Source organism: Schistocerca serialis, chromosome 9 (genome assembly GCF_023864345.2).
Source record: "Schistocerca serialis cubense isolate TAMUIC-IGC-003099 chromosome 9, iqSchSeri2.2, whole genome shotgun sequence".
Taxonomy (NCBI): domain Eukaryota; kingdom Metazoa; phylum Arthropoda; class Insecta; order Orthoptera; family Acrididae; genus Schistocerca; species Schistocerca serialis.
The window spans coordinates 479,209,674-479,225,750 of NC_064646.1; the positions used below are offsets into that span (position 1 = coordinate 479,209,674).

General features: G+C 45.2%; 1 protein-coding gene across 1 annotated transcript in view; it reads right to left on the bottom strand.

Annotated features, from left to right (window-relative positions):
* The window catches only part of LOC126419146 (uncharacterized), a 163,966-nt gene that overhangs the window by 90,995 nt on the left and 56,894 nt on the right, over nucleotides 1-16,077 (bottom strand). The gene's annotated exons all lie outside the window — the stretch shown is intronic.

Consider the following 16,077-nt stretch of genomic DNA (forward strand, 5'->3'; position numbering starts at 1 on the left):
ATATAAGAAACTAACTATGATAAATTGGAAGAAATGCATTGAGAAGTTATATGAAAACGATTTGGGCCAAAATGAGTATTGTATAATGAGCCATAATTATTTTGAAAGAAATATGGTTAGAATACAGAAAAGAGGTATAGATAGGACTTTTTGGGAATAATGATGAACGAAGGGAGATCTCCAAGAATAAAAAAGGTTTGTTCGCAAAATACTGCAGTACCAAATGTTACACTGAAAACAAACCCTGTCCTTTTCTCCTGTGTTATTCTGCTTTGTGTTTATGTACCCTTGTATATTTGTGTTTTTCCTGTCTTTATGTGTTTAGCTGATATGAGTTATGTTGTGGAATTTTTCAAATACTATGTTATTTTCTTTGTAAAGATGTTTAGACATTATTTATTCTGTTTTGTTTTAATGCTCATGTGTAAAGTTGATGTTTCAAAAGGTATTCAGACCTTTTATGTATCTACTTATGTCATAATTCCGGTTAAACAGATGTATGCGTTAGTTCGATTCTTTTGTAAAGCCTGTACTACAAATGTTATCTGTATTGTTATGTTCTTTAATGATGTATTTTGTACCTTTGTAATTGTATTCTCTTGTTATAATATTGTAATTGACACCAGTTCATCAAATTAAGTAACTTGTAAGCATTCATTTCACTGCACACATTTCTGTTGGTCATAATAATGCACAATATGTAAGAAGTTGGGATTGTTAGTGTTTGCACGTGTGTTACTAATTCAGCAAGGGACTGGATAACAGCATTGCTGGTTCTAAGGACAATTCCAAAAACTTCGTGAGTGTACAAGTGGTGGTTTATGGACTTGCTATCTTCTCTGCAAGACTCTTCGATGGTGATTGTGCACCTGCAAAGTCGCAATAGATGGCTGCTGGCCGTCTATACAAGGACTGCAGTGGGTCTGCACCTTTGATGACCCACCAATACCATTATTTCTACAAGGACTACAGTGGGTCTACACCTTTGATGGCCCACCAATACCGTAATCTCTACCAGGACTACAGTGGGCCTACTCTGTGATGACCTACCTACCAGTATTCTTCAAAACTTCGACTGACTCTGCGGTGGGTTTGCTCTGTTGTGGCCCATTACCTGTCTGCATGTCAAGAGTCAGCACTGTCTTTCCGTTGGAAGGACAACACTACTGATTCAAGACTGCGTGGAAATCCACTACTTCCGTGTGCATTTTCTTTTACTGCTCAGACTTTGAGAAAAACACTGCAATTGTACTGTGATGAATGATCAGGACTGTCTTTATGGACTGTGAGAAAATTTTAGCTTTTGACCAACATTGTATCAATAAGTGTGTACATTTGATATCTTTGTTATTGTAATTATGAAAAATTTTATCAAATCATTATTGGCCACTGCCCAAAACAATTTGTAAAATTTTTTTGTGGGGAGCATGGGGGCTATGTAAGTACGCTGTTTCTGTTTTCTTATTGGCAACGTTACGTAGCGCTCTGTACGAAAATCACTGGCTGTGCTGTGTGCAGTCTGTGGCTAGTTTGCATTGTTGTCTCCCATTGTAGTGTTGGGCAGCGGCAGCTGGATGTGAACAGCGTGTAGCGTTGCGCAGTTGGAGGTGAGCCGCCAGCAGTGGTGGATGTGGGGAGAGAGATGGCGGAGTTTTGTAATTTGTCATGAACTGCTATATATATTATGACTATTAAGGTAAATACATTGTTTGTTCTCTATTAAAATCTTTCATTTCCTAACTATGCCTATCAGTAGTTAGTGCCTTCCGTAGTTTGAATCTTTTATTTAGCTGGCAGTAGTGGCGCTCGCTGTTTTACAGTAGTTCGAGTAACGAAGATTTTTGGTGAGGTAAGTGATTTGTGAAAGGTATAGGTTAATGTTAGTCAGGGCCATTCTTTTGTAGGGATTTCTGAAAGTCAGATTGCGTTGCGCTAAAAATATTGTGTGTCAGGATAAGCATAGTCCTGTACAATTTTTCAAAGGGGACAATTCAAATGGGGCGCTCCGGACTTCGAACGTTGTCAGATGATTCGGTGTCAGTTGTGTCATACGTCTGTACGCGAGATTTCGATATTCATAAACATCCCTAGCTCCCCTATTTCCGGTTTCTGATATGGTAGTGCAGTGGAAAAGTGAAGGAACACGTACAGCAAAAATGCGTACAGAGCGACCTCGTCTGTTGATTGACAGAGACCGCAGACAGTTGAAGAGAGTCGTAATGTGTAATAAGAGACATCTATCCAGACCATCACACAGGAAAACTGCATCAGGATCCAACGCAAGTACTATGACAGTTAGGCACAAGGTGAGAATACCTGGATTTCATGGTCGAGCGGCTGCTCATAAGCCACACATCACGCCGGTAAATGCCAAACGACGCCTCGCTTGATGTAAGGAGCATAAAAATTGGACGACTTAACAGTGGAAAAACGTTGTGTGGAGTGACAAATCACGGTACGCAACGTGCCGATCCGATGGTAGGGTGCGGGTATGGCGAATGCCCGGTGAACATCATCTGCCAGCGTGTGTAGTGCCGAAAGTAAAATTCGGAGGCGTTGGTGTAATGGTGTGGTCGTGTTTTTCATGGATGGGGCTTGCACCCTTTGTTTTTTTTTGCGTGGCACTAACACAGCACAGGTCTTCATTGATGTTTTAAGCAATTTCTTGTTTTCCACTATTGAAGAGCAATTCGGGGATGGCGACTGCATCTTTCAACACGATCGAGCACCTGTTCATAATGCACGGCGAGGCATGACGAGTTAACACGTCCCTAGAATCAAAGGGTTAACTCAGCATTCCTCTCTCACTATGAAACTAGTGGAGTGAGCAGGCGCCTGTTCCCGATAGCGTCCGCCCATTTCGTCCTCTCCTTTTTAAGAGGTGTTCACGCCGCTATGGTAATTCCTCATTTTTATTCAAAAGTTCACTGCATTGCAGCTTACATTAAATAGTGTCGACTTAATTCCTTGATTCAAATGAGAGTAGCCATTTTTTATGTATATCAAACATCTTCGAGTACACACGTATGAAAAACGATATTTATGAAGTGTCCTAAGCACTCTATAAGAGGACTTCCGCAGCTCAAACTAAAGCTACAATATTTAGAGGTATGTAACTTCAAGTGTTAAAGTTTAGTGTACTCGTAGGAATGTTGCAAGAACTGCGCGACTACAGAAGAAGGAGGCGGCGGCCGGGGAGACACGGTGTGTTTGTCACGCGGACACTGGGCTAACGGTACGGGGTTTCAGGGGTGGCTCAAGGACAGCCCCCAGCCTGGAGGAAACTGCGTCCGCCACCTTTGAGGTGACAGCCTGACAGGACGACCAACTGAGCGGACTCGATGAATGAACTGAAGTCAGACGCGCCCATAGGCGGCGAGAACACCTCTTAACCCTTTCGTGAGCCGCGGGAAACATGCTTCCCACTACAATGAATTCGCTCCTTGTCCCGTGGGATTCACAGTTCCCACCTCTGTACGGTACTACCAACTAGAGAACAGTATAGGGTAGTACTTCCAATCGGAAGTTCCCGCCGTTTTTGCTGTACCTTCGCGCAGAGGCATTGTATAGCTGAGTGTTGCTCTGTAGAGGAGCCTTTCAGTGCTGTCTCCGTGACATTTTGTGATTTTTTCCTCGAAGCTATAGTATAAGGTAAATACTTTTCATTTGCCCAAATTTTTTGAAGGAAAACATAAAATTGGAACGAGGCAAATTCCAGGTTGAAACAAAAGGAGTCATTTCTGCAGTAAAATGCATGGATAACCGTTCAGTCACTTTCCCGTCCTCAATTCATGACCCATGAGAAACAGCCACAGTGAAAAGGAAAAACAATGATGGTACTAGTTCAGATGGCTCTGAGCACTATGGGACGCAACTTCTGAGGTCATTAGTCCCCTAGAACTAGTTACACCTAACTAACCTAAGGACATCACACACATCCATGCCCGAGGCAGGATTCGAACCTTCGACCGTAGCAGTCTCGCGGTTCCAGACTGCAGCGCCTAGAACCGCACAGTCACTTCGGCTGACAATGGTACTAGTACAGAGATTTCTTGTCCTGAAGTTGTGGCAAAATGCAACAAAATAATGGGTGGTGTCGATAAGTTTGATCAATTACGAGAAAGATATGCTATTGGCAGACGTTCTGTAAAATGGTGGCACAGAATATTTTATTTCCTGGTGGACGTTGCTGCAGTGAACAGTTTTATCCTGTATAAAATAAGTAAAAAAGAAAGTGGACAGCATGATCAGCTCACATACAGGATCCATCTAGCCAGACAATTGATCGCTGGCTTCTCATCCCAAAAAAGGCGTGGACAAAAACGTGTCTTTCTGGCAAAAAGGGGTAAAGTACCTGAAGATTTTCGTCATGTGGCTGTAAGGGAGCATCAACCCATTTTAGGAGAAACCTACTGGACGTGCCGTCATTGTAGTACCAAAGCTGCGGAAAAGAGCACGGGCTGTGTTTGTACATATTGTCAAATACCACTCTGCATAGACCCATGTTTCACAAAATTTCATGGCAAGTAATTGTGAACAATCATTGTAACAAGAGAAGTAAATTTATCAAATAAATATGACATATATTGAAAAAGTTGTTTTTGTCATTTAATTCCAAGGAAGGGCAGTGGGAAGAATAATTCCCACCTTGTTGTGTGACCTCATTTTCACAGTTGGACCAAATGTGATATTCTGTATGATAAATATACCTATCTGTTAACTACTATCTGCTCTCCATTCATTAAAAAAAAAAACTGCTCAATAACTTTGCCCACGAAAGGGTTAAAAAGGAGAGGACGAAATGGGCGGACGCTATCGGGAACACGCGCCTGCTCGCTCCACTATATTCATAGAGAGAGGAATGCTGAGTGAGCCCTTTGATTGCTAGGGACGTGTTAACTCGTCACGCCTCGCCGTTCCCCTGGCGCGCCCGACGACTTTAAGCGCGGCGCCCGGGCTTTCCCTGCAGCGCTTAGGACGTGTTGACGCGTCCCGTGCCACCGACCGATGCACCGCTAGAGATGAGCTTGGGCGCGCTGACTCACGGCTATCTGAGCACGACAGACGTAAACACGCAGAGCTGTCTTTCCGCCCTGCTCTTCCAGTAGCTGTTGAGTGGTCTGACTGTACAGTTCGAGATTCCGTATATGTCTGTTGCTGTGTTCCCTCTTTGTAGAATTCGACTTAGCTTCTCGTGTTTTCGTCAGTTTTGTTGTTTCCTCCTTGATAAATGTTACGTTGCCGTGGTTGCGCAGATAAAGAGACCCTGGATATGCTCACTAAGAGCGACAGTGAGTGTGAATTCTCTGACGTTCCTAGCAGTGATGAGTCTGCAACAGAACTCCTAAGCTGTAGTAACCAACCTTTTACATCAAAGGAGAGACCAAGAATTCGTCAGCAGTTCCTCTGAACCTGAGGAATCAGAAAGTGACAGCGAAACGGTTTGACTGGAAATAAAACGATTTCCAGCCGTTAAACCATTACTTCGATGACACGAGTTCACGATATTCATGTCTGAAGAGCTGTTGCAATTTATTGCAGACGAAACAAATTGTTTTTTTGTTTTTACGTTTACACCAGAGAAAGTACTACAGAATCTGTGAATTCTCGACTGTCAAAGTGGAAAGACCTTGGATTTAGGAAACTTATTGTTTTGTTGCTGTTTGCATGTTAAGAAGTCAAAAATTACTGATTATTGGGCCAGAGATGAACTTTTGAACACGCCAGTTTTCAGCGTAATTATGCCCCAAGACCGTTTTTGTCTACTTGTGAGGACGCTACAATTCAGTGGTAGCTCTGCGAGTACTGGAAGTTACAGTTTATTTAAAATTAGAACGATTGTTGACAAAGTTTGTAAGATATTCCGTAATTCGTTTCAGCCACATCACAAGCTTTGTATAGATGAAATTCTCTTGTTATTCAAAGGACGATTATCTTTTAGCTGGACTTTGTGACCGAGCGGTTCTAGGCGTTTCAGTCTGGAACCGCGCGACCGTTACGGTCGCATATTCGAATCCTGCCTCGGACATGGATGTGTGTGATGTCCTTAGGTTAGTTAGATTTAAGCAGTTCTAAGCTCTAGGGAACTGATGACCTCAGATGTTAAGTCCCGTAGTGCTCAGACCCATTTGAACCACTTTTTTTTATTATCTTTTAAGCAGTTTATTCCAACCAAGCGAAGCAGATTCAGAATAAAGACATTTGTACTGTGTGACTGTCAGAGTGGGTATATTTTGGATATTATTGTATATACAGGTGCAACGACAGAAATTGGATTCCACGATTTAGAGATAAGTGGCGACGTAGTGGCAACTCTTATGGGACCGTATTTGGAACAGGGTCATCTTCTATAAGTCGACAACTGGTACTCCAGCCCGGACCTGTTCCTCTGGCTTCACAACCATGGAACAGTCGCAAGTGGCACTGTTCGTAAAACTGCAGAAGAAATTAAAACGAGGAGAAACGGAATTTAAGTCCACTGGTAAGATCCTTGCTATCAAGTGGTGCGATAACAGACAGGTATGTATGTTGACCACAAGTCACACAACACAAATGGTTGAAGCAGAGAAGACTGACTGAAATACTGGCGAAAAAATAAAGAATCTGCAATGTATTGTAGATTACAATTCGAGTATGTGTGCAGTTGACCGTTGTGACATGTTACTAAGATCAGTGTGACCAGTGCGTAAGACTGAAATCTTACAAGAAATATTTTTTTTTTCACATTCTGGATTTGTGCATTCTAAATGCTCATGTTCTCCACCGGTCGGTAAGAGGGCGAAAAACGGCACTCGCAGAGTTTCACCTTTCTCTCGTAACGGAGATTGCTACGATGATGAGAATCGTCTATGATTCACAGGGAGACATTTTCCGACTGTTATTGTTGATGAACATTCGCATAAGCTAATCCTCAGATGCATGATTTGCACGAAACAAAGTATGCCGGAAAACTAGATACAGTGCAAAACTTGCAACGTTCCATTATGTGTTGTACCCGGCTAACTAAGTCTGAGAAAATTTATTGACACTCCTGAATGAATTGCTAAATAGAAAAAAGGCAAAAAAACCTAAAAAAAAATCTATTTTCAACTTCTCCAGTGCCGGTCCAAAACCCGGATCGAAAAGAAGGACGGGAAATAGATGCAACAGGTGTAAAATTATTCAAACAGTGCCTGACTTCTTGATACGTAGCAGTTTGCTGGCAAATGAACGGACTTGGTTATTGAGATGGCGCAATATCTGTACTGTGGCAAATGTAATTACGCCGAGTACATTGCGCAAGTATAACAAAACCCAAATAATCTACGTCCGATACACTTAAATTATTATCACGCAACATGGACAGTTATATTCTTTTATCCTTAGTAGTACAAATATAGATCACATTCGCTCCACTTGTAAAAAACCTGTTTTCGATAACTGATTTCAAATACCTTTGATCATCGAGAAACATCATACCAAAGTTAAAACTTTGTTCTCAGTGCGGTTTTTCTTCCTACTTTGCCTCTGTTGTTAGCCAGTACTGGAAATTAAACTCACTGCTCTGGGGAGGGTGGGGGGCTTAAAATTGGTTGTTCGAATGAGACTGGCTTTGAAGCATTAATAGAAAACGGCATTTGTAAACGAAGTATCGAATATACCCTGCTTTCATCTTTTCACAAAAATCATTATCTTTTCGACTAATTTGTAGATTATTGGAAAATAGTGGGGGAATAAAAGCATTTACTCCATATTTTTGTGCTATTGCAGTCTAAATTTCATTTTCATCATGCGTTCACTCTATTAGATATATGAATGCGAAGTTTACATTGTTTTCGGGGGGTTTTATTTTCGCGTCCAACTTTCGTTCCAATTATACAGCTTCGAATGTTTTATAGAACATGGCTTTTTAGCAAAACCAGAACGAAAATACTGCATTTTGACGTTTTAGCAAAATCTTCAATTTTGCGCTTAATTCATTCAGTACTGGAATGTGCTAGTCGGATGGAACTGTATATTTGACTACCTTGTGTTGTTAGGTTACTACATGCCAAGTTTCACCTTTGTTGTGGCATTAGTTCAGGAGATGTAAGAAGCCAAACTTCGAAAAGTTTTCGGGCCCCAATTTTTTTCGCCGATTTTACCTACAATTTTCTGGCTCAATATGGTTCGTAAAATTATTTTCATTATTATTCTTAAGAGAACTCATAAAGTTGTACAAGATGGCCACATCTGATTTCTTCACAAAAATTATTGCCCGAAATATTACAGCTCAAAGTCGCCAAAAATTCACGCTGGTTCTGCGTGAGTCGTGATCAGCCGAGAAGTACTCAGCAGAGGGCGCGCTGGGCAGGGCAGCCCGCTCCGGTCGCGGCGCCGTCTCCGTGCGACAGACGGCACGCAGCGCCTCAGAGCACCAAGCAGATGGTGTGCCTCCAGCAGTCAAAGGGTTATGCGGGCAATCGCTAAAGAACTATTATTTTTATAAGGTAGCACCTGGTTTTGCAGCAGCGAAGAACAGGAGCTAGTGTACCAGGCCTTCTGCATGTGGCACTTCATGTCGTACACGGGGACACGATTTCTTCAATAAGGTTGGTTGAGAACGAGTCTGCACGTGAGGTTATATTAGACGATAGTTGCAGACGAATGAAAACAGTGGTTTAAGGTGCTGGCCACGACGTCCTTTGGCGAGATGAATGCAGAAGTCATTGACAGTTGGTTGACTGAGACAATGAGACACGTCAGTGAATCAGTATGAGTGAGGTGGGGCCATGTACATTGCCTGTGATCACGACACAGGATCTAATAAAGGACAGGCGAGAACTAAGGCCAGGATAGGTTACTTGTAAAGAAAGGTAGAGGGAGAGGACTCTCAAGAGTGATCGTGGATAGCCCATAACCCCCAAGTTTCTTTGAAAGAATGCCCAGCTCTAGAATGACCCTAGGTCACCCCATTAAGACAGTGAATTGTACCTTTACTGTAAAGTGATTATGTTTTTCAAGTGTTTAACAAGTCGGTATGCTTCCTCAGGAGGGTGTGGTTTCATGAGAGCTGTTCTCAGCAGGGGATGTCGACCAACATGTGTTACAGAGCGATTTGTAATTGTTTCTTCTTTGCTAGATAGACATGGTAGTAGCATGAACGGGCTACATGGCTTGTAAATTAAGAGTGTTTCCTTTACAACCGTTCATTTCTATATGATAATCTTAAGGCTTCTTCTTGCATATAGTGAGTGAGAAAACAATATCGCGTAAGTAGCAAAACACTAATTTTACAGGAGAGACAAAAAAACTGTAGAATACCTGATACGTTTCATAAGGGCACGAAATAAGTATTGTTGCTCTACAATCATATTCTGGATCGTAGCAAAAAGTGAAACAAAAAAAATAATCTTAGAAAGCTTAATTACGGCAGATACGCGGAACTGTCTCGGTATTTATGGAAGAGGTTGGTTGGATGGTTTTGGGAAGGGGACCAAAGAACGAGGTCATTTGTCCCATCGGATTAGGGAAGGAACCGTCTCGGAATTTGCCTGAAGCACGATGGCCGGGAACGCGTTTGTATCGTCGTCCTCCTGAATGCGAGTCCAGTGTGCTAACCACTGCGCCACCTCGCTTGCTTATCCAGGAGAAGGAACGTTATTTACGTGGAATTTGCTTGTCAGTCTCCTCTATTTTTAAAATTTTTATGCAGCGACAGCAACTGATATTGTTTATATAAGAATGTACAGCCTACAGTTGCAGGTTAATTTTATCGTTTACCTAGGTTTCAACGTTAGTAATAGCGTCTTCTTCAGAACCTAGGTTTCAACGTTAGTAATAACGTCTTCTTCAGAACATAAAATATTATTTAAATGTTTGCCTAAAACATGGCCTGTTTTAGGCAAACATTTAAATAATATTTTATGTTCTGAAGAAGACGCTATTACCCACGTTGAAACCTAGGTAAACGATAAAGTTAACCTGCAACTGTAGGCTGTATATTCTTATATAAGTCTCCTCTATGATTTACCCCTTTTATGTTGTTACTGGTGCTGAAAAACAATAACAACACCGTTTCGGAAAGACTTCAGACTTCACGTGAACAACTTCAGATGTACATACGTTTCACATAGGTCTGATAACGTCTGTAGATTTCTTCAATAAAAAACTGCCGAACAAAGAACTAAACTGCAGCTGTCACTTGTAAAACATTAATGGAAGACGATGATCACTTGTAAGGAATGTTGTCACAATAACAATGACAATATCGCCTCTTCAGATATCATGGCATACTCGCCAGGAAGTGCAACTTCAAATCCTTTCAGCTTGCACTCGATGGAACTGTGAAATGAGTCACAGTCCATCTGAGTATGACCTTTCTCCAAATTTGTTGCGTAATCAGCACTCCTGAATTAACTGATAATCTTAAAATAGCGTTTGATAATACCACGTTTCTATTCTGATATGTGCAGCCGTCAGAGTGCAAATGAATGCAAATGCACAGGATTTTCCTTAATCGTTTTGGACAGTGTGTCCACAATATGTAAGGCATTTGATGCAACAAGTTTACCTTGTGTTTCATCGAACCAGTAACACACTGCATCGTGACTTTGTAAATTATACATTCTATAGCTATGGACAGCCAATTTTGTTTTGTAATAAACTGCACTTTCCTGTAAATGTGGTGCATCTATCTTGTCTAGAGCCCTGTATAAACTTACCTGCTAAAGAGCTGTATGCGATGAAGAATTGTATGTGCTGCTTCCCCATATCTTCTCCCAAGTTTTCGAGCCTGTAACTGCAACACATGTCGCACTGGTCTTCCTTGGTAAAAAACAAGCTAGGATCACTCTCTTCGAAAATCAAGTTAATGGTGGCTCATCTTAATGGTGAAACCTGTTCCTTACTACATTTTTCAGTGTAGAGTCCATACAGCTGTTGTTTGCTTTGAACAATAGGCTCACGAGACAGCTTGGAGGAAAGCTTCCTGCAGTAATGTGATGGCATTTTGGGAAGACAATCCAGAAATTCTTTTACAAAGCTTTTCTCATCTTTCATCTTCGTTCGTTGAATTCTGAATCAGGGCTCATACTATGAGTGGAGTTATCCAGCCAATATCTCACTGTCCAGTCTTTACTGCCAAGATTATTAAGAAACATTTTCTTGCATACTTGACATTTTCCCGTATCATTTCTCAGATAATAAACCAGCGTGCGTTTTCTCCTGGATTCACAAGTGATGTTCCCTGGACGTTTGGTTGGAATTATGTCCATAAGACTGATTACGCAAATCTTTCTCTGATCCCTTGACATCTTTTTCCAGAAAGTGTTAAAAAGTGCCTACTTTTCACCAGCAGAAATATGATGACACTTCATTTGTCATAACCGCAACCGAAACGGTTGCGGAGTTGCCGAGAAAGAAAGCGCGGCGGGACCAGACGGGAGCGGCCCGCGAACAAGCAAAACGAACAGGGAAGGATGGACACGAAAAACGACGGACGACCCACCAAGACCTAACGAACAACAACACACAAATAGCAACGGGGTCACAAGCGAAACCTCACGAATCCACAACGTCCACTCGTACACGGAAACAAAGTAATGTAAACACGCTCTCTGTAGGCGAGATGTCGAAAGACTATCAGACTGCCTGCTGAGTGAGACTCAGGCGCTTAAATACATGATAGAGTGCGTCGCTATTGGCCACGGGGACCACGTGGTGCACCATGGCGCCCTCACATTATAAGCGGACCAGGAGTGGCGCGTAGCCACGGCTGACGGCACGACGGCTGGAGAGACCTCTAGTGGTAATCAAAGTCCATGCCGTCTGGCGCGGATTCGAAACCCGAGGCGCACGGTACCAGATCATTTGAGTGGATTTCTGACACATTTTTGAAGTACACAACAGACCTAATTTTCGTGTCTCTCTTGCCGGCGGCAGGCCCGGGGGGAGGCACCAATTGGGGACAGTGGCGGTGACTCGAGGACCACGTCTGTACTCAACGGAGGTAGCGGCGGTGGAGGGGGCAGCGGTTGGAGTCCTGCAGGAGCACGCAGGCGGAGCCCGTTATGATGGCAGTGCTCCAACAATTCGACGTCTGCACCGACGTCAAACGTTGCCCATGGGCCGCGACGACCGTGGCGGGCGTCCAACACACCTTGCTCCCGTACGCGCAGGCCCACACTGCCATGCCAGAGGTGTAACACTGAGAGGGCCGGGAGTGGGGGCGGGAGTGGGACGGCATCGGCAAATGGAGCAAGGTCCGTGGCTGTCGCCCATGGAGGAGTTCCGCCAGACTGCGGCCGTCAATTGGCGTGGTGCGATAGGTGCTCAAAAACGGAGTGAGGGCCGATGTGGCTGGAGACGTGTGGACCGCCTTTGTCAACTTTTGTTTAAATGTGCGGACAAGCCTCTCCGCTGCGCCATTTGAGGAAGGGTGGAAAGGTGGGCTATGTATATGTCTGATACTGTTGGCAGAGGATGCTGTGAATTGGGAACCAGGGCCGAGAGTGTGGCCTCCGTGGTGGTGGACGCCATGCAGGCGACATATGTGTATTTGGAGTAGGCATAAAGATAAGTAACCACATGGACCCCAAAAATGGGCCTGCAAAATCAAGATGGATGCGATACTGGCGAGGCACAGGCCAGGGTGCAAACGACTGAGGGGGCTTGCCTGGCGACGAGAACACACAGTGCACCTGCAGACCGGGCGGTCAATATCGCCATCGATGCTGGGCCAATACACGTGCCGGTAAGCCTAAACTTTTATGTGGGACGTACCCCAGTGCCCACGGAGTAACAAACTGAGCACTTGATACCGCAAATCTGGATGGATGACCACCCGATGGGCATCCAACTCCATGGCAAACAGAAGGACATTATTGAGCACGGAGAGCCTGTGGCACAGATGGCGACAGGGGTTGAAATTGGTCCGTATCCGACGAGTAATATAGGAGGGCCACCCATGGACCACATAGCGGAGAACCTGCTGCAAGATAGAGTCACGCTGGGTAGCCACAGCAATTTGAGCAGCCATAAAAGGCAGTGTGTCCAGCGCATCCCAGTGGGCGGAATCAGTGTGAAAGCAGAGGACCTCCTGTTGGTCAAACGCAGGATCAGGGCCTGCTGGGAGAAGTGACAAAGCGTCCGCATTAGCGTGGTGGGCGGTAGGCTTGTACCGGATGGTGTAAGCGTAATTTCGTAAAAATAACGCCCAGCGCTGGAGACTCTGAGCCGTCCACTCTGGAAGGTGAGAGTGAGGTCCGAAAAGCGTAACTAATTGGTCCGTCAGGAGGGTGAACTTTGCCCCAAAGAGATAGGTGTGAAATTTTTGGACGGCGAACACGATCATCAGGGCCTCCTTTTCCATCTGGAAGTAGTTCCGTTTTGCTGGGGTCAACGTCTTCGATGCATAAGCGATGGGCTGTTCGGAGCCATCGGCATTCTGATGCTAGAGGACGGCTCTAAAGCCGTATGCCGACGCATCAGCCGCCACAATCAACGGCCAGTCCAGAGAGAAGGGAGTAAGACAAGGGGTGGACTTCAACATAGCCTTCAAATGGAGAAAAGCCTGGTCACAGACAGGAGTCCAATCAAAAGGCACCCCTTTGCGGTGCAAGTGATTGAGGGGTTGAGCAATGGAGACAGGCTGAGGTAAGCTTTAAGTAATAAGTAACCTTGCCCAAAAAGACCTGGAGTTCAGATAAGTCCTTGGCATGAGGAAGGCTCTCAATGGCCACAACATTATGACGCGAAGGGCAAATGCCATCTTTGCTAAGCCAGTGGCCTAAGTATTCCACTTCCGGTTGAGAAAAACAACACTTGTCCAGCCAACAGACTGTAGAGCATGAAATAAGGCGCTGAGGTTTTGCAAATGTGTCTGGTGGGAACGCCCGGTGACCAAGATGTCATCCAGATAATTCAAACAGATTGGGATGGGCTGTGTAAGCTGCTCCAGGAACCACTGGAAAATGGCCTGCGAAGAGACACCAAATGGAAGGCGCTTGTACTTGTACAATCCAAAAGGCGTATTAACAACCAAGATGTTCTGGGAATCAGCATTCAAGGGTAACTGGTGGTGTTCCTCAGCCAGGTCGATCTTAGAAAAGTACTCTCCCCTGGCAAGCTTGGTGAGAAGGTCTTCCTGTCGGGGAATGGGGTAAGTGTCTACGAGGGATTGAGCATTGACAGTAGCTCCGAAGTCCCCACACAGGCGAAGGGAACCATTGGGTTTCCATATGACCACCGGTGGTGTCGCCCAGGCACTGTATGTCACAGGCTCCGGAACGCCAGTGGCCTCGAGCCGATCAAGTTCCTGCTTGACTGCTGGCTGTAAGGCCACCGGAAGGGGTCAGGCCCAGAAAAAGCAAGGCTGCACATCCGGCCGAAGTGTGATGTATGCCTGAAAATCGGAAGCAGATACGAGATCCATTTCAAACAACAACGAAAATGTGGAACACATATCCTCCAAGTCCTGAAAAGGAACAGCTGTGGAAACGACCTTAACTTCATCGGAAATTGAAAAACCAAACAGCTGAAACGCATCCAGGCAGAAATTTTCGAAGCCGATGGATGGTCGACGACAACTAGGGTAAGGAGCCGGGGAACACGTTTGTACGTCGCCTGGACGACGAACTGCCCAAGAAGGGGAATGGAACCGTCTCCGTAGGCTACCAAATGCCGAGAGGGAGGTGACAACTCAGGAGAGCCCAGGCGGGTATACATCACTATATTAATCAGGGAGACGGTGGCCCAGTGTCGACGTAAAAACTGACATCCTCAGTGAAAAGGCGGAGCGGGACTACCGATTGCAGAGCATGGACGGTATCTTGAGACCCAGGAGGGGCAGGACTGGAGCGAGTCGAGCGACTACGACAAACCGGTCGGGTGTGGCCCTCCTTGTTACACAGCGTGCACGTTCTCCGGCGGTGGGGACAATCAGCTCGAAAATGTGCGGTAAAGCACTGTGGGCAAGATGGAAACTGGCCGCGCGACCGGCGACGAGGGGCGACCGGAGGCGCCGATGCCATAGAGACGTCGGACAAAGAGGAGTCTCGAGGCGCCGGCCTCTCTCGGCAGGGCCACGGCGGCGTGGCGAGGGCGGAAGCCGTCGAGACGCACCGATCGCCACCACTTGCAGCCGCGCCATAAGAAGCTCAGTAGCCGCCTGAGCAATTTCAAAGGAGTGTGCGATGCGGAGAATCTCTTCCAAGGAGGGGTTGTCGAGTTTCAACGCAGCAGTGCGGACCTCAGGATCGGGAGTCAGCTGAACCACCACATCCTGGATGAGGGACCCGCACATGAAGCCTTACAATGTTGATTGGTGCACGTAAAATCACATTGAAAGCTGAGACCCTGCAATTCCGTGACCCAGGAACAACACACAAATAGCAACGGGGTCACAATCGAAATCTCACGAATCCACAACGTCCACTCGTACACGGAAACAAAGTGATGCAAACACGCTGTCTGTAGGCGAGATGTGGATAGACTAACACGAATATCATACCGCCTGCTGAGCGAGAGGCAGGCGCTTAAATACGTGATAGAGTACGCCGCTATTAGCCGCTGGGACTTCGTGCTCCACCGTGGCGCCCTCACATTATAGACGGGCCAGTGGCGCGCGCGCAGCCACAGCTTACGGCGCGACGGCTGGAGAGACCTCTAGCGGCAATCGAGGTCCATACCGTCTGGCGCGGATTCGAAACCAGCGGCACTCGGTACCAGATCATTTGAGCGGATTTCTGACACATTTTTGAAGTACTGGTGGAACTCCAGCCAAGAGAGGACCACATGGTAGCGTTGGGAATAATAGTTCATCAGCAAAAGGCATATCTCCTGGAAAGATAGAGCCACAGGATCTGACAATGGTGCCAACTTGCGGAGAAGAAAGAACGTGTCTGGGGAAGCCCAAGAAAAAAAAACAACGACCGCTGCAAGCACTCATCTCTGACTTGAAAAGCTGTGAAATGTTGTTTCAGCCAATGTAAGTATGTTTCCCAGTCTTCTTCGTTAAAAAAAATGTTCAAATGTGTGTGAAATCTTATGGGACTTAACTGCTAAGGTCATCAGTCCCTAAGCTTACACACTACTTAACCTAAATCATCCCAAGGACAA